The 22075-nt window shown below is 50.7% G+C and overlaps 2 long non-coding RNA genes across 2 annotated transcripts; one reads left to right on the plus strand and one right to left on the minus strand.

The window, feature by feature from the left end:
* The first annotated feature begins 486 nt into the window (after positions 1-486).
* LOC118605128 lies at positions 487-20133 on the plus strand. The gene is made up of 4 exons (XR_004951931.1): positions 487-815; positions 967-8214; positions 9005-10479; positions 20036-20133. It is a non-coding gene; the product is annotated as an uncharacterized LOC118605128 (long non-coding RNA).
* LOC118605130 lies at positions 6267-14092 on the minus strand. Its single transcript, XR_004951932.1, has 2 exons — positions 13922-14092; positions 6267-12753 (listed from the first exon to the last, which is right to left on the minus strand). It is a non-coding gene; the product is annotated as an uncharacterized LOC118605130 (long non-coding RNA).
* Positions 20134-22075: the final 1942 nt, after the last annotated feature.

The following is a 22075-nucleotide window of genomic DNA, read 5'->3' on the forward strand; positions in this document are numbered from 1 at the left end:
TGGATGGATGGATGGATGGGTGGATGGGTGGATGGGTGGATGGATGGATGGATGGATGGATAGATGAATGAGAGAAATTCACTCATTGCTCAGAGTCTGTGTAGCAAAGGGCTTTTCATTCCCAGCCAGCAGAACCTTAAGGCCTGGGTCCGAAGAGTCGCTGAGCACCTGTCTCCTTTCTGAAGCTCCTTGTCCATTTGGATTGCTGACAGGCAGTGACATTTGGGGACCCTGGTCTAGGCTGTCCTGGAGGGCTAGGGGTAAGGACTCTTCCAACTCGCGTTGGCTGCAGCCCCGGCCCCTCCACAGTCAGCCAGAGGGGCCCCCGAGATGCTCCGACCCCAGGGAACTGAGGTTTATGCAGCCAGCGCAGCCAGACCACAAGCTGGGTCCAGCCCCTGGGTGACTCCTGAGCTCCCACCCTCCCCTCACGCTCTGCTGCCTCCAGAGAAAGAGTTTCTGGGCGGGCCCGGGAAAGGGATGCGTCACTACAGTGGGTTCTCGGTCCCCTGCCGAGCTCAGGGCTTTCTCACAGCCAGGCCTCTCCTGACACAAGCTCCCACCTGTAGGGACTTGCCTCGTTGCTGACCCAGATTGCAAGGCCACTCTGTCAACTCCTCCAGGGCAGGGCAAAGCATGGCTTCTCAGAGGCCCAAACAGAGCCATGACCAACACTACAGAGACTCAGCCTGGCGTGGTGGGAGGACGTCTCCTGCCCGAGAAGCCCGGCTCCACATGGGGCTCAGAGGGCTGCCGTGCGCTTCCCGGCGCCTGCCTGGTCTCGTCCACCCCGCAAGGAAGTCCTCCTCAGGGCGGTGAGTTAAGAACCATGTTAGGTGCCCCTTTGTGGGTCGTGGGTGGGCAGCACCCCGTGGGGGCATTCAAAGCACAGAAATTTACGTATTTAGGACGGGGGGCGCGGTGCGTGTGTCTGAGGCTGGCTTCTCCTCTGTGACTCTTTCATAGTCCCCTGCGCCAGCTTGCTCTCCTGCTGCCCCAGATGACAACTCAGCCTCCCATTTCCGCTGCGACCTCTGGCCTCAACCTCAGCACACCCAGTTCTCTCGAGATGGCTGATCCTGTTGCCACACGGCCTTGACAATTCTGCCCCTGGCTTGGGGCCACATTTGCTGAGACAAGAGGAGGCATGAATCATGGGGCTGATTCAGAGGAGCTGCACGTTCAGGAGCTGTGTGGACCATGCAGACCTCGGAGCCTGCAGAGCCTGGCCCGGCCCTCCACCGGGGCCGGCCCTCCACTTCCCTCCCCGCAGGCCTCCCGTGGCCTGACGTCATGTGGCCTCTCCTCAGCCTGCAGAGGCTCGCATAGCCTGGCAGTCCCCAGTCAGAGGGGTTTGTCCGGATGGGATTGAGCAGCCGTCCCCAGGGCTCAGTGCACCTATAACAACCTAGTGTCTGATGGTCTGAGGCGGAGCTGAGGGGGTGATGCTGGCGCCGGGGAGCTGGGGAGCGGCTGCGAATGCAGATGAAGCTTCGCTTGCTCGCCTGCTGTTTGCCCCCTGCTGTGCGGCCCGGTTCCTAACAGGCCACTGACCGGTACTGCTCTGCAGTGGTTTAGGGATCCCGGTCTAGGATATGCAAATAATATTCTTTTACATTGTTTCTTAGCTTACAAAAGGCCAATCGAAAGTCTTCATAAAGAATTCTTGGACTCCTAAACATCCCCCCAAGGACCCAAGGAGGACCCCAGTTTGAGAAACTTTCACAGAGCGGAGTCAGGGGGTCTGGTGTCTGGTTTACTGCCGCTCGCCCAAGCATCTCCCTTCTCTGAGACTTGTTTCCCGATTGAAAGGAAGGCGTCCGGCAGCTCGGTCCTCCTTGCTCCAGACATCCTCGTCTCTGCGACGTCCCTGGCCCCCGGGCCGGCCAGACACTGGGCTTCAGGGGAGGCTTGTGGCCATGCTCAGGGGTGCCCTGTGGCCAGCCGGCTGGCATGCAGGGGATGGGGCGCGTGCGGTGGGGGGGAGGGTCTCCCTCTCACTTTACTGCTGCGCCCCCTTACCCGCCACACAGTCTGCTCGTTACTAGGGGGTCCAGTAATCTCTGTCTTTCTCTGTCAACGACCGGACAGGGGTCTGGGCGGCTCCGGTGCTGTCCTCACTGGGGGCCCGGCTGGGGCCGGCAAGCAGAGGGTCTGCTTTGCCCAGAAGGGGTGCCAGCTGGCTCCTCTTGGGCCTGGCAGAGAAGTCTCCACAGCCTGGAACATTCCCTTGGCCGCTTGGCCTGATCCGTAGCCTCGTCTCCCCCCAGCCCCGACACTGGGGGACCAGCTGCCTTAGCTCCTCAGGAGGGGACAAGGGAGGGGCTCAGGCTCAGGAGGCCGAGCCCGGCGCTGTCTCCACACAGCCGCACGTGTAGCAGTGCGGGCCGCAAGGTGTGCAGAGCTCGTGAGAAGAGGGCCCCTAACCGGGCAGCGATGGTGACGACCGCTCTGCTCCCTGCCATAACGAGTTACTACAGCCCTGCGGGTGGGCTCTTACTGGAGATGGTCCCCGGACGGCCGGCCCCGGGGCTAGGATGCGGGGGCCTCTCAATTTCAGACGCACACGGGTGGCCCTTCCATCATCCCGCGTCCGCTCCGAACGTCGGCCGGGACGGCAGGCAGGACCGCCCCGCCGCTTCCTGGCTGGGGGATGGCGGCGGGCCACCAGCCTCTCTGTGAAGTGAAACGAACCTTTGTGTCCTGCCGCGCAGCTCCCGCTGAGGGGTCAGCAGCGGTGTCGGTGACGGGCGCGCACGGCGCCTCGCTCAGGAGTCTGGGGTGGCAGCTGACGTAGCTCACCCAACGGCGTGGCGTGAGTAAGAACCGAAAGTCTCCCGAACGGGTCCCGGATTCACTGTGATCCACCCAACAAGTGTTGCTTTAATCATCTCCACCCCCCAGCAGATCCTGTCTCAGTACCGTGGGATCTCTGGGGGCGGGGGGCGCGATGGGAACCAGGGGGAGCTCAGGGAGCTCTGGGAGCAAACGGGGACAGGCCACAGGGACAGAGGCTGCCGGGGGCTGAGGGAGACAGGACAGGCTGCCTGACCCCAGGGCGGGGGGTGGGGGGTGGGGTGGGCACTGGCCCCAGAAAGGTGCAGGACAGGAGCTCACGTGGGCAACAGGCCTCCTGGCTCCACCCACCGGTGGCTACGGCTCTCGGGGAGGGGCCGGGCCACAGGGGAAACTGAGCAGACAGGTGTCATGGGGTGAACGGGCATGTCGGGGCGCAGGCCCAGCCACACGCAGGTGCGCGCGCAGCCTCGCCCGGCCCGCGTGGTCCTGCACTCTCGCCTCTTTAGGGTACGAGCCCGTCATGTGACTGCTTCTTCTCCACCTATGAGCTTGTCACATGCAGAGGTTTGCTGCGTGGTGGGTGCCTCGCCCACACGCGTCATTCCGCACGGACACGCTCATCGTGGTGGCTGCGCCCTTGTGAAAAGGGCGGAGAGTCACCTGCGAGCGAGCGGGACCGAGCGGGACCGAGCGGGACTGATCAGAAGATGACAGAGCCCCCCCCCCCCATGGAACATGAGCGTTCGGGGACGGCACGTTTGAATGCGCCGCGAATGTTTTCTATCTTAATACACCTTTTTTTGTTCGTTTTTCCCCCACGCTGCGAGCTGTCGTCACGTTTGAGAATCCATGTTACTGAATTCCCACAACAGGTGCGAGAGTCCCGCTCCCAGACGCGGCGAGCGGGGGGCCCGCAGCTCTCCCCCCGGCTCCTCTCCGCGGACGGCGGAAAAGCAGGTGGAGAAGCCGCGAGTCGGCCCCGCCTCCGCCAGCCTCAGTTTACCCTTCGGGTAACTTATACCTGCCTCCCTGGGTTTTTTGTGGGCACTAAACGAATTCGCGTTGGTTTAAATGTTCCTAACCGGGGTATAAATTCCCCTGAGAAAATTCAGAAACGTGTCAGAGGCTCACGAAGCCGTGAGATGGACCTGTCCCTTCACCGGCTGGCGGGGCCGGTGACAGCACGACGCGGCGTGAGCGCAGTGACGTGACGCCCGGGGACCACCGAGGGGAGACGACCCTGGGCAGGGCGGGAAGTCACGCTCCTGGACAAGTCGCGTGGCTGCCCTTCACGCTCAGCGTGTTAACAGCCGCCGCGGTTTAGTGCCTGTCAGATGCCGAGAGTCTATGCCCACGTCTCCGATTCTTAGGGAAACTCCATGGCGTAAATTATTATCTCCTTTGAAGACGAAGACCCAGGCCCCAAGAGATCAAGGGGTGTGCCTGTGGCGCGGAGCTGATCAGCCCAGGCCTCCTTGGCTCAAAACTCATCCTCGTCTGCTGCCACCCTGCACCCCAACAAAGTAGCATCGTGCTGCAGCCCCACTTGGTGGCCTCGGAGTTGGTGCGACCTTGGGGAGGAGGGAGGAACAGAAATGGGACCAACAGGACCTTCCCTTTCCAAGGGCTAAAGCTGTCTTCGCCTGGAAGGAGGCCTTGGGCGCCCCAGCGGCCTGTTCTGGGTGGGGCGAGGCGTCAGGACAGCCTAGCTGGGACAGCCCAGCTGGGACAGCCTAGCTGGGACAGCCTCGTCTTCCTTCCCCCACGAGCTTCGGAATAGGCAGCAATTAGCAGTCGAGAGTGAGCACCCAGTGTAATAAAGGCGCAGGGCCACAAGGTGGCGCCCACACCCTTCCCTCGGGCGGAGCGCGGCAGCCACTTGACTTCAGGTTGGGAGGGCTTGCTACACTGAGGCTGGGGACCAGGGAGGGCTTCCACCAGATGGGGCATCCTGGAGGCTTTTGGAATGAGGGGCCTCAGCGAGCCCGTGATGGGGAAAGGGTGCTCAAAGCAGAGGGAGCCCCGTGAGACCCCGGAGGTTCGAAAATGTGTTGGAGAGACAGTTCCCAACCCTGCTGGGCCTGAACCCGGATTTGTGAGAGAGGTCCCGGGTTTAAATTGCAGTTCCCCGATTCTCACGAATGCCCTGTCCTTGTCACTTCACACTTCCCAGCACTTCTGTTGAGAGAATACTCGTAAGGTCTGCGGGCAAAGCTGGAGGGCAAGCATCCTGGAGAGACGGGCCGTGAGTGCCCTGGGAGGATTTCGTTTAGGACTCTGTGGACAACGGGGAGCCTCGGTCACCCTGGCTGCATGCAAGGGAAGGATGGAGGGGCGGGCAGGAGGCGGGGTGACTAGGGAAGCAGCCATGTCCATGTACGGGGGCAGCGGGCAAGGAATGGAACAGGAAGCGACAGTCACCAAAGACCGTGACCCTCTGCTCCGACACTTCCACCCGATGTCTCCCTGGTCTGGCTCCACATCCTTCTCTGAATGGTCACGCAGGGACGCTTGCTCCCAAATCAATGCCCTGGACCACCCCCGACCCCAGGCTCAGCCTTCCTGCCAGAGTTTGGCCTCTCTCAGCCCGACTCTTTCAAAGCTCTGTTAAGAGAGAGCTGATGAGCTCCCAAGTCCGTCTGTGCCCCTGCGCTAGCCCACATGGCTACCCGGTAGCAGGTGCGTTAACAGGAGCCTTCTGCGTTCAACGTCGTAGTCCAAAGGAGTGACCAGGGGTGAAACTTGGGGCAGGCTGGCAGGCCTACGTGTGGGACTGACCACGCGCGGAAGGTAGAAGCCTTCTGAAGTGCCTCGAATCACATCAGAGAAATAGCCCCCACTGTAAAAAATACTAATATCCATTTCCTTCGACCCTAGAACTCTTCTCTGGTTCCCAAGGCCATCCCCTACCTAATTTACAGTGACAACAGGTTGGCCAGGTGGCCTAGCATTAGCAATCATCTCCGCACTGCCCCAGATCCCTGCCGTCAGCTGGACGGTGCTTACAGTTGGAACTCAGAGCAAGGGACCATTCTGTGGCCCGGTGAGATGAAATCGCTTACTCAAGGTCTGCGACCAGTCTGCCTCAGAGCCAGCCCAGAAGCGAGTCTCCAGCTCTCCGACGGCTGACACATATTTTGCCTTTATAAGAGAATGTCTTATTGTTAATTATTCGCCGTCATCGTTTCAGAAAGAGGAGCAGGTTAGCTCAGTCCAGCGTGATTGGCATTTGGCGAAATCTAGTGAAGCAAATGTTCTGGCCGCGGAGGCTTTAATTGGGATGCTACCAACATTCAGCTGTTGAACGCTTCAAACCATAAGCCAGATGCAGTTTTAAAAACTGATAAATCCAACTACATGAAAGTTAAAAAGAAACTTTTACATGGTGAAAAACATAAGAACATCAAAATGATATACTGAGGGGAAGTATTTGTAATATGTTCAAAGATTAAAAAAACAATTTATGGTTAATATTTAAAGAACTCTTTAAAACTTGGAGGAAAAATTCCAAAATTCCAATAGAACACTGGGCAAAAGCCATGAGCATACAATTTACAAAAATGAAATAAAATGGCCCGTGGATATATAAAATAATGTTCAACATCACTTATAATAAGAGAAATACATATTGGAACTACACTGAAATACCATTTTCATCAATCGAATCGCCAGAATCACGGAATCCAAGTCAAGTCTCAAGGAAACAATCCGACAAGGGCGAACCGAGGGGTGTTCTCAAAACGATAGGTTTGCACCCTTCAAACGTGTCACGGAACGCAAGGAAAAGATGAGAAACTTCCAGATAAAAAGAACGAGATTTTTCATGGGGGCTTATAAATAAGTGTACCCTAAAATGTATAAAGAGGTAGAAAGGATCCTTGAATAGGTGAGTTGATTTTTAAAAGGAAGGCAAACAGGGAGCATTTGCCCTACCAGAAATACGGATTACTTTTAACAAATAAAAACAGCACAAAAACAGACCAATAGACCAATCGATGCAACAGAGTAGAGCGCTCGGAGCCACGTGTATTTGGCGGCTTAATATAAGAAAATTTGGCATCACTGATCAATTTTTTTTTTTTTTTTTTTAGGTAAATGGTATTGGGAAAACTAGTTCATTATACGGGAAAAAAAAATAAAATGCGTCCCTTACCTACCACCATTAAACGCTTGACAATGTCTACAACAAAAATTTGGTTTTTTTTTTACTACTGAGCATTTTAAAAAGTGACAAACAAAATGAGATTTTGAAAGCTGATCTCGCTTAGGCAAATACAGACACACACACACACACACACACACACACACACATGCAGACGAAACCGACACACAGTTACAGGAGCACAAAGTGAGACGCCTAACTAACGAGTCAGAGTAGTGTGGGGGGGGGAGCGAGGGGAGGGAACGGGATAGAAGGAATTAGTTAGTTACTTAAATAAAGCTGGGGGAGGGGCTTTTTAAAGACCAAAGGTGGCCGTATCCCCCGGACTGAAGCCTGCAGCTGACACCATCCTCCGCACCTGAGGTCCAAGGAAAGGGAAAAGATGGGGGGCGAGAAAGCACAAGGACGCGCACGGAATTATCGGGGCTCCGCCACCCAGGAGAAGAGACGTGCCGTTCCAGGGTTTCCTTCTCGTGTTTTTTCCTCTGCCTCTGAAAAATTATCCTGTCTCTGAAAAGCACTCATTCTCCGGCCTTGGAGGCACATAGAAACGGGCTAAAATTCTGAATTAACGATTTTCCTAGCGGTGTTATTCTGGGCGAGTGGCCTCCTCTTGTGTAGCCTCAGTTTTTCTCAAGGTGAAAAGCAGAAATGATCGTGGCCGGCCTTGCAAGGATGTGTGATGATGACATAAAACAGTCGATGTGATGAAAAGCACCTGACGTTAAGTTCATCTCAGCCGCTTTTCCTCTAAGAGTGTCACTGGGGCGGCCCCCTCTGGGTATTTCACACAGCTTCCTGCACACAGAGGCAGCCGATAAATATTCGCCAAACTGAACGGAATTGGGAGAGAGCCAGATCTCACCTGTGCGCTTGCATCCCAAGGCACCTCCTCCTTTGCTAGGATGCAGATGCTGACAAAAGATAGGATGTTACCTGTTTTTTGTTTTTTTTCCCCAACATATCCTGTTCCCCACCCCCCATGTTCCATTCTCTCAGTCCCACGTGCAGGGAAAAGAGATTCATTCTTCGGGGTTACCCAGTTTACATGGCAGGGTGAGATACTTTTCATCATTTGCAGCGTTTTCCGGGGAAGAGTTCAAAGATGTGGAAATTGACAGAACTATCGCGAGAAATGTTGAAGAAGGCTCCCTGGCTGCTGGGAATGAGGACACTCACCCCAGGGCCCCGAAGCGGTTCCCTGCCTCCAGAGTCTCCGTCTCGCATGAGTCACCCCGGAAGCGCCACATATGGTAATGTGTCATTTCCCTGACTCACTCTTGGGGAGGCTCGGAACAGCCTAGACCAGGTGTGAACACATCTCGGGATGGCCGCGGGGGCCCCAGGTGGCTCCCGTCCAGCACTGCTGAGGTCATTTAAAGGTCCGAGGAGTCCCGTAGATGTCTGTGGCTCTAGCATTTGGCATTCGTCGTTAGAAGTGCTCTGCTGACATCTGGGACTCTGGAACTTGTAGAAATTCCTAGAACAGAGGCCTCGTGCATCTGAAGGGCCCCTCGGACACCTGGCTAATCTGGCCCCCTGCTCTTCCTGGCCACTAGGCGGCCAGCGATGCCTCAGAAGATAGAGCAGGGGATTTTGGTTTCGGTTGTGTGTGGGGGGGGGGGGGGTGCGGGGCGGGCACCAGCACACCCAGGGGCACAGGATGTCAGCGTGGGGCATTCGGCAGGTGTCCTGTGCCGCTCCTCCCCCTTCGTGGACCAGGAAGCCAAGTCCAGAGAGGGCAAAGGACTGGTCTAACGTCAGGCAGAGGGTCCGTTCATGCCCTGTGGTTCTGGCTTTGGGGAGACGAGCGGTGAGATCATGGGAGTGATCCTCAGAGGGCCGCGTCAGAATCCCAGACTGAAACCACAGATGAAGTCACAGAATCAGAACGCTGCCTCCCAGGAGGCCACTGGAGCGGGGGTGGGCGGGGGTCGTGAGCACAGACCACGTGGAAGGACTCAGGCTCCCACCCTGAGACAAATTTACTGCTGCAGGGTTTAGAGGAGTCACTTCGCTTCTCTGTTTTGTTTTTTTCCTTAGTGAAACCTGACCCCCTGTAGAGCTGTTATAAAGATTAAATCAATGGTCCCCAAGCTTTGTGGCACCAGAGACCAGCGCTCCTGTGAGAACCTAATGCCTGATGGATGACCTGAGGCGGAGTTGAGGCGGTGATGCTGGTGCTGGGGGGGCGGCTGCAGATACAGATGAAACTTTGCTCACTTGCCTGCTGCTCACCTCCTGCTGTGTGGCCCGGTTCCTAACGGCCACATGGACAGGTACTGGTCTGTGGCCCAGTGGGGTTGGGGACCCCTGGATCAGATGACTCAAGGCATAAAGTGGTGAGCGGGACTCGGGCGCAAATTCCATGGCCCACGGGCACACAGGGAGCGGCCTGAGCACAGGGTGACCCCCGCCGCGCCCCCAGGTGACAGCCTCGGCGGAAACCTCACGGTCTCCCCAAGCCCCTGCCTCCTCCTGTGGCCTCGGGTAGGAGACCCACTCCATGACGAGGCGCGGTGTGTGGGAGCACGGGTGGCACCCAGGGCTGCCATCGCTGGCAGGAGCCAGTCCGACACCACCATCTCCTGGAGGGGACCAGGACACGTCACCCCACTGGGTGCCACCTGGCATTGTCACTATTTCCAGTTAAAGGCACTTGAAAAACAGCAGGTTCAAGAAAAACGCTCTGACCTCCCTGCTCTTCCTTAAAAGCAGGAGATGCAATTCCTTGGAAAAGATGCCTCCCTGTGGCGGAAAGGAAGTCACCCTCCTACCATGATGGGAGGCCGGCCCCAAGGGATTCTGAACCTTGTTAGAATAACTCTACCGTCCCTTGGCATCCCCAGGTGTTTTAGCTTCTTTCCTACAATTGCCTCTCTCTGTGTCACCTGGTGTAAAGGCATTTAAGTTTCCTCACTTGTCCGGGTCTTCGTGTCCGTATGAGGGCTCCCGTGACACATAAAACTGCCGTTAAAGAAATCTGCACGTATTTCTCCCGTTGATCTGCCCTGTGTCGATTTAACTCTCAGGCCCAGCTGAAAACCCTAAGAGGCAGAGGGGAAACCTCGCCTCCCCCGGGTGTCCGCGGCGCCTCTGTCTGGCTGGCCTTTGTCTGCCTCCCCCGTCCGGCTGCTTTCAGCCTGAGTGGTCGATTCCAGCCCCCAGACCGGCCGCCCTTCCGTATGCAGCACCCGGGTTCCTGCACACCTGTGTCACTGCCTGGACACACAGCAGAGGCTCTGGCTGCGATGGGGCAGCAGCAGGTCACACAGGCAGGGCCCCCGTGGCCGGGCTCAGGCCGGAGAACTGGGAAGCTAAGCTCACCGGGATACTCAGATCTGAGAACGTGGAGCTGGGAGGAGGCTGGTCCAGTGTGCGCGTGTTGTTGATGGAGAAACTGAAGCCCAGAGTGAAGAAAAAACTTACCCAGGGACACATGGCCCCGGTGGCATTGGAATTCTGGTTTGCAGTTCTGTATTCTTTCTGTCCACCTTGCCCTTGGAATGAATATTCTAGTAAGTATAGACTGAGATTTAGACGTGTTCACTCTGAGCTCACAGATGCTTGACTCTCTGTAGTGTTCTTGGTTAGAGGCTTAAATGCAGTTCAAGGGGTTAATTCCTGGAGTCATGTGCCTTAAACCCAGAGCTGTCTAAGCTTGGTGGCTTAAAGAGACATTGCATATTACTATTATATTAACTCTTGGTACGTCGCTTTATGTTTCAAAGTAATTTCCCTACGTGGTCTTATCTAACTCTCTCGACAAGCCCATGACGTAGGTTTTATGGTCTCCATCTTCAGGACCCGAGGCTTAGACAGACCAAGTTAGTCACTCGTTACTGACTCACATCCAAGGGTCTTTCCCGCCAACCCCACAGAGAACTCGAGAGCCCAGACTCATTTGCCATTGGCCAGACCAATGTCCACCCTGGAAGCGGACATGCTGGCCACCCACGGGCAGTTTCATTTTGTTGGGCCTCGGCCATTTTAAAACATCTTGAGTCAGCATTTTAAAATCCAGAAACGTCTTTAAAAAGGGAGGGTTTGTCTTTAAAAAGAAAAGTCTGGGAGCTCCGGCGGCCCTGGGGTCCACCCGCCTTCTCTCTGTTCGGCAGATCGCCTCTCCTTGGTGCGTCTGCTTTGCGTGGTTCTCGTCATCTCATTTCACAGTCGCTTTTCACCTGTGACAGAACCACGGTAGCCAAGTGTGGAGTGCGCCACGGGTCCCTCCTCGTCTGGGAAGAGTCTCTTCGGGGGCCCGTGGTCGGGTCTCGAGGGAAGAGGCGCGCCGACTCGTGCTCGGCGGTGTCCGCATTCGCGAGGGCCGGGGCGTGGGGCAGTGTGGGCGTTCCTGTGACTCCTGGCCCCTCAGGGCATCGCCAGCCGGCCGACTGACACACGCGTCGGCTCCAGTTCCAGGGCTAGCCAGCTGTCACTCATCAGCGCGCGCCCTTGGTAGGCCACTTGTCCTCCTGGGGCTGCAGCACCCCCTCCGAGGAAGGAGGACGGAACAGCTCAGGTGGCCGCCCCCTCCGTCCCTCCCACGGTCCACCCCGTTGACAAAGGCCATGGCCGGGGCCGTCCCCCACACGGGCTCTGTTCTGGGTGATCTCGTTTAGAGAAGGCGCAATAGATGGCCCCTGCCCAGGGCTGCAGAGTCCTCTTCGGTGTAAGCGCTGCTCTGGCCTGTCATTTCCTATTTTTAATAACACTGAAGAGCACCCCTGGGCCGTGCCAGAGCCCACTGCTGGCTGACCTAGTGGTGGGACAGCTAACTAAAGCCACAAGTCCTGGGAACGGCAAAGGGAAACCAAATCACGATGAAAACCATGGGCTCCCTGGAGCACTTTATTAAATCCCAGTCTACTGGTGACATTTCCGGGTACAGAGAGATCTTTGCTCTATTTTTGGAACTGCCAGAAGATTTAAATCCACAGCCATTTGTCGAGTGTCACCTTTGGTAGGTAGTCTGGAGTGACTGAGCATCATCAGAGGCAGCATCCGTTTGAACAGCACTTTCAGGGCTGCAGGGCATAGCCACATGGTCTCAGTTAATCCTGACCGGAGGAATCAGAAACTCGGAGGGGAAGGCGATCCACCGGGCACAGGCGGCGAACCCCAGGGCGGCCTCCGGAGCCTGGGCTCTCTGTGCTGTTTCATGCCACATGCAGACGTAGTCAAGCGGTTAGGAGGCGCCGGCCAGAGAGTTTGAAAACTGTGTTATTAATTTTTTTTTATTAAAAGTTCTTGAAGGTGTTAGCATTTGATATGGGCCTTAAAATGGGTATAATGTTTTTCCTTTTTATTATCTAATAGGTCATTATAGAAGATATGGAAAGTAAAATAAAATACAAAGATTTATAATTCTAATATACAGGTGCTGCTCCTGTAAGTCATTTACATTGTTGCATTTTTTAACTAGTTGAAATTGTACATTCTATCTAGTTTTGAATTTTTTTTTCCCCTTTAACTTACGTTTAATCACATTCGTTCCGAATGGACTGACTCCAGGAGGCAGCAGGGGTGCACGACTGAGGCGTTCTGGACAGAGGACAAAGCCAGAGAGAGGTGTGGAGACAGGGAAACGGGGGGCGTAGCCACGAAGTGGTGAGTAAGTCTCTGAGGCCAAACTTGTGACTCTATGATGAGTCACGATAAACCCACGATAGGGTTTAGCAAGGAGTCCAGCAAGACATTTAATGTCAGATGGTGGAGAGCCTCGAATGACAAGCCGAGGAATCTGTAGTTTATTCTATTCTTATTAAAGAATAATGCACTTCACATTGTACCTATTTGGAAAAATACAAATGAGAACAAACATTTAGAAATAATTCGCAATCTAACCGCCCAGATATAACTGCTATTAACATTTTGATACGTGTATAACCTTCCAATTTTTTTTCTGTACAAATATTCCCCCCCCCTCAAACAGGCATATAAAATACAGGTTCTTTTCTAATTTGATTATAATTCCATTAACATCTTTCTTGGTCATTAAAAATTCTTTTGCAATAATGTTTTTAAACATTTTACGCCCTGAAACTGTTTTTAAACAAATCCTACCAGGAACCTCAAAAGCTAAAAGGGATTAGAACAGAGCTCCTGTAATCAGAACACGCATGGGGGCCCTGACGCCTGCCTGACCCTATAAGCCATTCGACCCCACTCCGAAAACGTCTGTTGCGTAATGTCATTTTTGTGGCTGCATGGTAAGAATATAGCACTATCTAGTCAGCTTTCTCCGTTGTTTCCAACTTTTCCTTTTGTAAATTGACACTATATTCTTTGAGCGCATCCTGTAATTATTTCCCGGTGAAGTTTTTTGAACATGGGGTGTGACATAATCAGAGCTATTAACTCAAATGTCAAACACAGTAAAATCTTACTTAACTGGGATTCAGCAAACCGCAGTCCTTAATTAACCAATTTTCTTTTGCTCAGCTGTGGGGAACTTAAAGAAAACTCTGCCCCTCCCACCTTCTCTCTCTCTCTCTCTCTCTCTCTCTCTCTCTCTCTCTCTCTCTCTCTCTCTCTCTCGTACACACACATGCAGCATTATGAAATAGAGATCATTTTTAACAAATATGTGCAATAACCGTACTCCAAAAACCACAAAACATCACAGAGACTCAAGACAAGTATAAATGGTGAGATATTCCATAATCACAGACCGAAAGACTGAATATTGTTAAAACGTCAATTCTCCCCTAAATTGATCTACAGATTAAACACAAATGATACTCAAAATGTTAGCAGGCTTATTTTGAAAAATTTAGTGAGCAAATTTTGAAATTTATATGGAGATGCAAAGCATATAGAATAACCAAAACAATAGTGAAAACTTAGACTGTAGTTTCAAGACCTGCCATAAAGCTAACAGTAACCACGATAGGTAATCAAGTAAAAGTTGACATATAAATCAACAGAATAGAATAGAAAGTCCAGAAATAGACTCACGCATATGTATCGTCAATTGATCATCTAGCAAAGGTGCCGAGACAATGGAAGAAAGAATAGTCTTTTCAACAAAAGGGGCTGGAATCATTGGTTGGCTGTATGCACAAAAATAAGCTAAAGCTATAAACCTTCTTTGAAAAAAAAAAAAAGAAAATCTTAGTGATCTTGGGTTAAGCAAAGATTTTAAAAAATAGAACACACACACAAAAAAAAGATCATAAACTTGGACTTTATAAAAATGAAAATTGCCTGCATTTTGAAAGAACAATTATGAAAATGGAAAAGCAAGTCACAGACTGGGAGACTATGTTTGCAAAACATACATAAAAGACTTGTGTCCACAATATACAAAGAACTCTCACAACTTGATAATGAGGCAAGACAATTAAAATTGGGCAAAGATTTGAACAGACACTTCGTCAAAAAATAAGATGCCAAATAAGCTCATGAACAGATGTTTCACATCTTCGGTCGTTATGGAAATGCAAATTTAAACCAAAGGAGAAACCATTACTTAACCCACTGAAGTGGATAAAATTTAAAAGGTTGACAATGCCAAGTGTTTGCTAGAATATAAAGCAACGGTTTAGCATTTACTCACCAACTTAAACATTCACTTAGCGCATGACTCAGAAATTCCACTCTTAGATACTTCTTAAGTGAAATGAAAACATATGTCTATGCAAAGACTTGTGCATGAATGGGAAAGACTCCAAATGTCCATTGATTGGCAGGTGGATAAGGACAAATCTGTATCCAAATAGAATACTACTCAGCAAGTAATAGTAATAATACATGCAACCACATGATTGAACCACAAAAACGTTACTAAGTGAAAAAAGTCAGTTCCAAAAGGCTGTGCTCTAGAAAATGCAAAACGATAATGAAGACGGGAGATCAGCGTTTGCTGGGGGTTCGGTGACTGGGGGTAGGGATTGACTGCAATGCTCCAAGTCACTTTCTGGGTAGTGGTTGTGCTACTACATACACGTGTCAAAAAATCACCATGTACACCTGAAATTGCCAAATTTCATTGCCAACACTACTTCTGAGTCCCCACATGATAAATAGGACTCGGATCATCCCTACCTCCCCAATTCCCCTTTCTTCTACTCCTCGACGTAGTTATAAAACGATTTAGTTATACTGACAGGACACATTTTGTTATGATTGTGGAAATGTCATTCACTAAAGAACCACATGAATACTGTGCCCATAACAACTTTGTCATTCAATCTATCACTTTTACTAGAGTTACTCATTTCCTCCTTTTTTCCCCAGGTGCCTGATTTTCTACATGTCTACCGTTATTATTATATATCATTATTTTTTCCTAATGTCCCAATAAAGTCTGCCTCAATTCTATCAGTAATGTTTTCCATAATCTCAAATATGTCATATTCATCTTGTTCCTAGAGACGTCCCTCTCAGAGCCTTCCTTCCACGTTGTACAGACTGGAAGCGGTACAGGTGTCATCTGGAAATTTCTACCCACTACCATTGTGGGGATCCACATTGCCTCTTATCCTCTGGATCCCTTGCTTCCTGGATTCCAAATGTTCCTTTCTTGTTTTACTCCCTTGTTTCATTGGATTATGATCTCCAGTAGTTTACTAAAGGTACAAAGGAAGGCTACAAGGGAAGTAAATAACTAGTTCCTGCATGTCTGAAAATATCTCATTCTATCCTCATTTGATGGACAGTTTGGCTGGATATAGAAGTGTAAGATATTAATTAGAATATGGGAGGCATTGGTCCATTGTACGCTAGATTCCAATGTGTTGAGAAGTCCTTTGATTCTGATTCTCCTCTTTTTCGCTCTAGAAGTTTATAGTATCTTCTCTGTATCCCTGATGTTCAAACACTGCGGGGGTGTACCTGACTCTGAGTCTTTTTCATTCCCCATGCTAGGCACATCCCTTGTGCTAGCCCTTTGGAGCTGGAAACTCATGCTTTAGTTCTGAGAAATTTCCTTGTCTTATTCACTGGATAATTTTATCTACTTGGCTCTCCGCCTGGTGTTTCTAGTAGTTGGCTTTCAAACTCTTAGTCTTATCCTCTTGCTTTATCTTTTCTCTATTATTTTCATCTTTTTTGTCTTTTTTGTTGTTGTTGTTGTTCTATCTTCTGGAAGTTTCTCCGGATTTATTCTTCATATTGAATTTTTATTTAGACTCATGCATATTTAATCTTACAGAGGTTTTCCTTGTTTTCAGGAATTTTTAAAAAGGCTTTCTGGTTCTCATTTCATGGATACAATATCATCCCTACTCTTTTCAAGGAGGTTGTCAGTTTGAAGTTGTCTCGGATTTCTCCCCATTACTTTTCCCATTTATTTGTTTGTTTCGTATTCTGTCTTTCAAGTTAGTTGGAAGCTATCTTCTATGTCTAGAGGGGCTTGACCATCAGCTCTCATTTATGAACCTACAAAGCTCTTTGCACATAAGCCAGACTTAGGCTCCAGGGGCTTCAGTCTAATAGGATGGAGCTTCAAGAAACCAGCTCATCGTGAAGAATCTCAAATAGTAGTCTCTGGGAGTCATTCTCATCTCCTGCCTGGGTCAGGGTGGGGTGTGTGTATGAAACCTGCTACTGGCATTCTGGAAAGGGGAGTAGGGGCAATCCCAGATTTTCACTCGGATCTCTTGTTTCTAGTCTGTTCTTCCTCCTGTCCCACTCACCCACTCTCAAACTCCTCTTCAACTACCACTGCCTCCTCCCCCATTTTATTGGTTCTTGTTGACTTAACCCTTTTTATTTTACTGGGGGCCGGGGAGGTAAAAAAAGACAGAAGACTGAAAGAGATCGAGGGAGGGTCTGCCTTCTCTGCGGCACCCCGCAACTCCCCAGGTCACCGCTTCCGTCTGGGTCTCCATTTCCTCATCTACAAAATGGAAGAGTAGCGCTCGATGAATTTAAAACATGCTTTCTGTTCTGAAATTGTATGTTTCAAGAAACCAGAGCCTGATCTCCATGGTTATTTTCTTTATCTGTCATATTTTTGGTGTTCCCAAGATGGCCCACCAATTTCCTTTTAAGATCTTTCTTCCTTCTCCCGAATCAATGGCCACAGGTAGGGCCGGCTTCATGGGCGTGCAGCCTGAACAGTCACACAGGACCCGTACTCAGAAGGGCCCTGGGCTTGGTTTGGTGCTCTGCTGTCGCTATCTTGAAATTCTTATTAATTTTTGGACAAGAGGCCCCACGAATTATGTAGCCAGTCTTGGCTACGGGATGGTTACAAGCCGGGACTCATCTTTCAAGGACTTGAAAGCCCAGGACCAGAGCTACAACTCCTGTGGCCCTGTTCCTGGAAGGGAGGGAGGAGCAAGACTTCCTCTGCCCCAAAGACTAGAAATGGATAAACCAGCTCCCAGCAGGTTCTGCAGCTTGCCTGAGATCTTATCACTGGAGAGTTTGGGAAACTCTGGAGTTATTTAAGCCAAATTCTGAGTACTTCATACAAATCTTAGAAGGCTGTTTGCTTCTACTGAATTGGGGCTGTGCCTTCTGGCTGTTGATGTCCTGTGACGAGGCAGTTTTGCATCCAGAGGACTTTATTCATTCATCCACTCATTCATTAAAGAAACCTTATGAAGCACTTACTTACTCTGTTACCAGAAAGAGCAGGCTATTTGGAGCAGGTAAAACAGAGTTCAGATTCCTCCTCTGCCTCTTCTTGGTCATGTGACTTGATTTGACCTCCTGAGCCTCAGTTTCCCTTACCTCCCAGCTCAATGATGAGATGACCTGGGTAATGGGCCTGATCCAGTTCCCAATATACTATATGCCCAACAACTATTCATTCCTTTACCCTTTTTCCCCCGATTACGCAAACCACGGGGCGTTTCGGCCTTAGTCACAGACAGATCAGGCCATAGCAGGCCATGGAGCACTCAGAGGGTCCATTCTCTGCGGAGGGGCTTGATTTTCTCTTACCTCCAGCAGAGATGTTGATGGGAGCCCAGGGAAAGAGTATCAAATCTGAGAGGTGTCAAGGATGGTGTTTGCTTTCTGGAATATCCCTGTTTTGTGATTAGCATCTAATAGGTTCCCAGGAAGCTTTGAAGATAATATGTCACCCCTCCCTTTCAACTGATGATCTTGCAGCGATATACTTATGTCTATAATGATATTCAGAGCTCTGGAAAAAAGCTGAGACTTGTTCTTATCTTTAAAAAAAAAACTTAAAAGTCCAGTTACGAAATTAAACCCACAGGAAGGGGCGGCACAGAAATGTGTCCTTAGAAATGCCTCCTCCACAAGCTGTGCCTGTTGTGTGAAATAAATAGGGAAGATGATCTAGTAAATTAATCCTCATGACAATTTATGGCATTTGTATCTCATGTTTCTGTTTAAAAGCTTTGACGAAGCCCTTACACATCCGTCATCCCGTTTGAACCTTACAATCTCAGGTGTTTCGGTAAGTTCTCCTCTCTGTACTGCAGATGGGAAGAGCGAGACCCAGGGAAGGGACTTGTTGAGGTCACAAAACCAGCAGGCATGTTTCCGGGCCAGGATTCCAAGCTCCTCTCCTGATTGCAGAGTCTCTGCTCTGTTGCCTCCTTGAAGTAGTACTTAGCTATTTCCACACTCAGTACAACCTCTTTAACCAAACTTTTAGCTGAGTCGTCCTGGGCTCTAAGCCCGGAGATGAGAAGTTGGCAGCACTGGGGGTTGGGAGGAGGCGCTGGGACCAGCTCTAATGTGGCCACACCCAGCAGACCAAGGCCCCATCCCGGTTGAGTGGTGGCCACATTCCTGAAATTCCCATGGCCTAGTCACATAAGAATAATGCAGGCCCTGAGGGCAGCCTCGTCAGGGGCCAGATCTGTCCCTCTCACCTACTCAAGGACTGAGCTCCTGCAATTCTCCCCTCCCTCTCCTAGTAGGAGGTTATTCCCGTTAGCATACAAATCCTGCACTTGCTCAATTTTAAGCTTCTCCATATTGCCCTTCGAGCCTGCCCCATCCTCTGCTCTTCCTTTCCGCAAAACTCCTGCAGGCGCTGTCCTTGTCCTCGGTCCAGCCTTGAGCCCCTCCAACCAAACTCCCACCCTCGCCACTTGGCCGCTCACCACGTCAGTGACGTACGTGTACCTTGCCAAGTCCTGTGCTAAGTTCGCCCAACTCTTACCGGCATTTGACGTTTCTTCTCTTTTGAAACTTTCTTCCCGTGGCCCATTCAGTAAGAGTGGAGGAGAGAGGGAGCTGCACCCTGGTGTCCTCGGGCCCCTCCTTCCTCCGCAGTCTCCCTACTGTCCGTACCTGCTCTTCCGAGAGAGAGGCCCAAATGCCTGGCCACTGCCTGTGTGAGCCCCCGACTCGGCTGCTCCCCCAGGCTTTCTCTAGCTCTCTCTGAGCCAGAATCCCGTGAAGGCTGTCATCCCCACGGACAGGAATGGGTTAAGTGGGCAGTATAATGTAGCCATGGCTGGCTGGCTGGCTGGCTGGCCACCGGTTGATCCACCAGGTGCCCCTTCTCCCTTTGCTGGAGGGAGCCATTGATGGTGGCCAGAAGGTGGGACCTACACAGGGCACGGGCTGATGGGTGTACTGGCCAAACGTCAGAGGAGGGTGCTTGGTGGGCAGGAGACCTTTGGCAGCTGGGGACTTGCCCAGGGCTCAGACCCTGAGGCCTGCGATTCTACCTTTCACTCATTCCCCGCTGGCCACACTGGCTTCTTTTGTTCCTCAGACACACCAAGCCCGGTCCTGCCCCAGGGCCTTTCCACTCTCCCCGGATACCGCCCCTCATATCCCTGCACAGCTCTCACTGCCTTCTTATCTGGGCCCAACCGCCCCGCCTTCACTGAGGTCTCCCTGACGACCCTATAAAAATTCTGTTCACTTGTCCCTCTGTGCCTACCCAGCGTTAAAGCATTTATCACTCCCGGAAGTTAGGTTTTATATTTATCTGTTTTCTCTCGCTCTGCCATAATAAATATGGCTCACATAACATATGACAAATACTGTTGCAACAACTGTTGGAAGGTGTAGAAAATGCTGAAAATTTAGAAGAAACAAGTTTTAGAACAAATTACATAGGTTCGTAATTTGAAGGTTCACCGTACAATTGGATAAACTATAGATTTTTTTTTTTTTTAAATATAGACATTTCTAACAAGTCCCTGGCTCACGGTCATCTCTAGATCCCACTTCGGTAATTGAACACAGAAAAGAACTACTTTTGAGGCGGCATTAATGGGAAGATGCACCAGGGAGCAGACATTCTTGATGGTAAATCATTTCTTTTATTAAAACAATATTCTGTCGTAAAATTGTGTCCATGTAGACATGGAAGGATTGGCTGCTTTGACTAAAATAATATAAGAACTCTGAGATAAGTGCCACTGGTAAAATCCATCCATCGCCTCATTCACCAGCAGGAAGTAGCAGCAAAACTGCAGGCAGAGGTACAGACATTGCTGTAGAATGCCGTGGATGTAGCTAATTTTATATACACAAGACCTTTTGAATGTCGTGGGATTGTTACTGTACTCTGTAGCGAGCCGAAGTCTGTGCAAGTTCTTCGATGCACATAGAAGGTTGTTGGACATCTCATGGTGAAATACTTAAAAGATCCGTCAGAGTAGTCATCTTTTCTCTTTTTAAACAAAAAAGCACGTATCCCTGTGATGACAAGTGGCTGTCAGTAGTATACTACCTGGCAGATATGTTCCAAGTTGTGAATACATTTAATTGGTCCCTTCGGGGTAAAGGGGATGTTTTAACAAAGCTGAATGGCTGGGCGTGTTGACTGGCCTTATCTTCATTTTTATGATCACAGATGTCCAGGGCCCCTAATGCTGCCTGACAATTAACTAGATATCTGATTTAACTCTCCCATTTCCAAGGTATGTTATGCCTTTGCTCTGTCCTCAGACCTTGTACAACGCTCCCACTTGCACGCTCAGCTGACGACTTGCTTCCCATTTCCAGGGGAATGATGAGAAGAGCCATCCACTGTGTTCCCGCCAGTGCCTACGTCTGACTGACACGTCTCCCCTTCTTTCCTGGTTCTGCCACAGCCGAGCTGTCTACGAGGACCCCGCCCCCTCTCCTCAGCTCAGTGATTACCCCCTGACATCATTCCCTCTCCCTTTTGCACCATCGTTTCTCTCTGAAAGTTCATTCCCATCAGCTTATAAACACCTTAAGCAGGCAAAGAAAGAAAAACATGTAAAACTCTCACCTGACTTTACATTGCCTACGAGCTATGGCTCCTCCGCCTCTGTCTACAACAAAATCCCCACACGAGTGGTCCATACTCTTCCACCATTCTCTGTTGAATCCGCTCTGTTTGGCTTTCATCCCCAATGCTGAAGCCACTCTTGGCAAGGTCACCAATGACCCAGTTTCCTAACCTGGTCAGTCCCCAGTCCCCACCTTGCTGCAGTTCTCAGCAGTATGTCACATAGCTGACTGCACTTTTGGACACATTCTCTTCACTTGGCTCCCAGGACACCACATTCTACTGGCTTTCATTCTGCCTCGTGGGTATTCATTCTCAACCTCCTTTGGGGGATCCTCCTTCCTGGTCCCTATTTCTGTATGTCTCACCCATCTGATCTCTCTCTCTCCACATTCAGACCCTTGATGACCTTGGCTCCCAAAGTTATGCCTCCAGTTGTTGCCTTACTTTGAACACCAAACTCATTTATTTGGCAGCATACCCAACATCTGCACGTGGATACTGAATCGGCGTCACTAACTTAAACATATCCCTAACCAAACCCTCGATTTTTTTTCCCTCCGAACTGTATCATGAGCCCATGCAGAAGTATTTGCCGTCTCAGTTAAACGGCACCTGAATTCTTACATAGGTTCATACCCGAAACATTGCGGTCATTCTTAGCTCTTTCTCTCCTACCCCACATCCAATCCATCAGGAAAGACGTTTTGCTTGTACCTTTGAAGGTGACCACTTCTCATCAGCATCTCCACTCTCACCTTACAGCAGCCCACACCTGGGTTATTTCAGTGGCCTCCTAAGCGATCTCCCAGCTCCCCTCTGCTCCCTTACAACCTATTCTCCAGAGCCCAGAGGAATCCTTCTGACATACAAAGCAGCTGCTGTCACTCCTCACTGAGAATACGCTGATGCCCTCGCTGTAATCCACAAGGCCTTAGTCACGACCCGGACCCGGTCAC

Source organism: Rousettus aegyptiacus, unplaced genomic scaffold (assembly GCF_014176215.1).
Source record: "Rousettus aegyptiacus isolate mRouAeg1 unplaced genomic scaffold, mRouAeg1.p scaffold_m13_p_7, whole genome shotgun sequence".
NCBI classification, from domain to species: domain Eukaryota; kingdom Metazoa; phylum Chordata; class Mammalia; order Chiroptera; family Pteropodidae; genus Rousettus; species Rousettus aegyptiacus.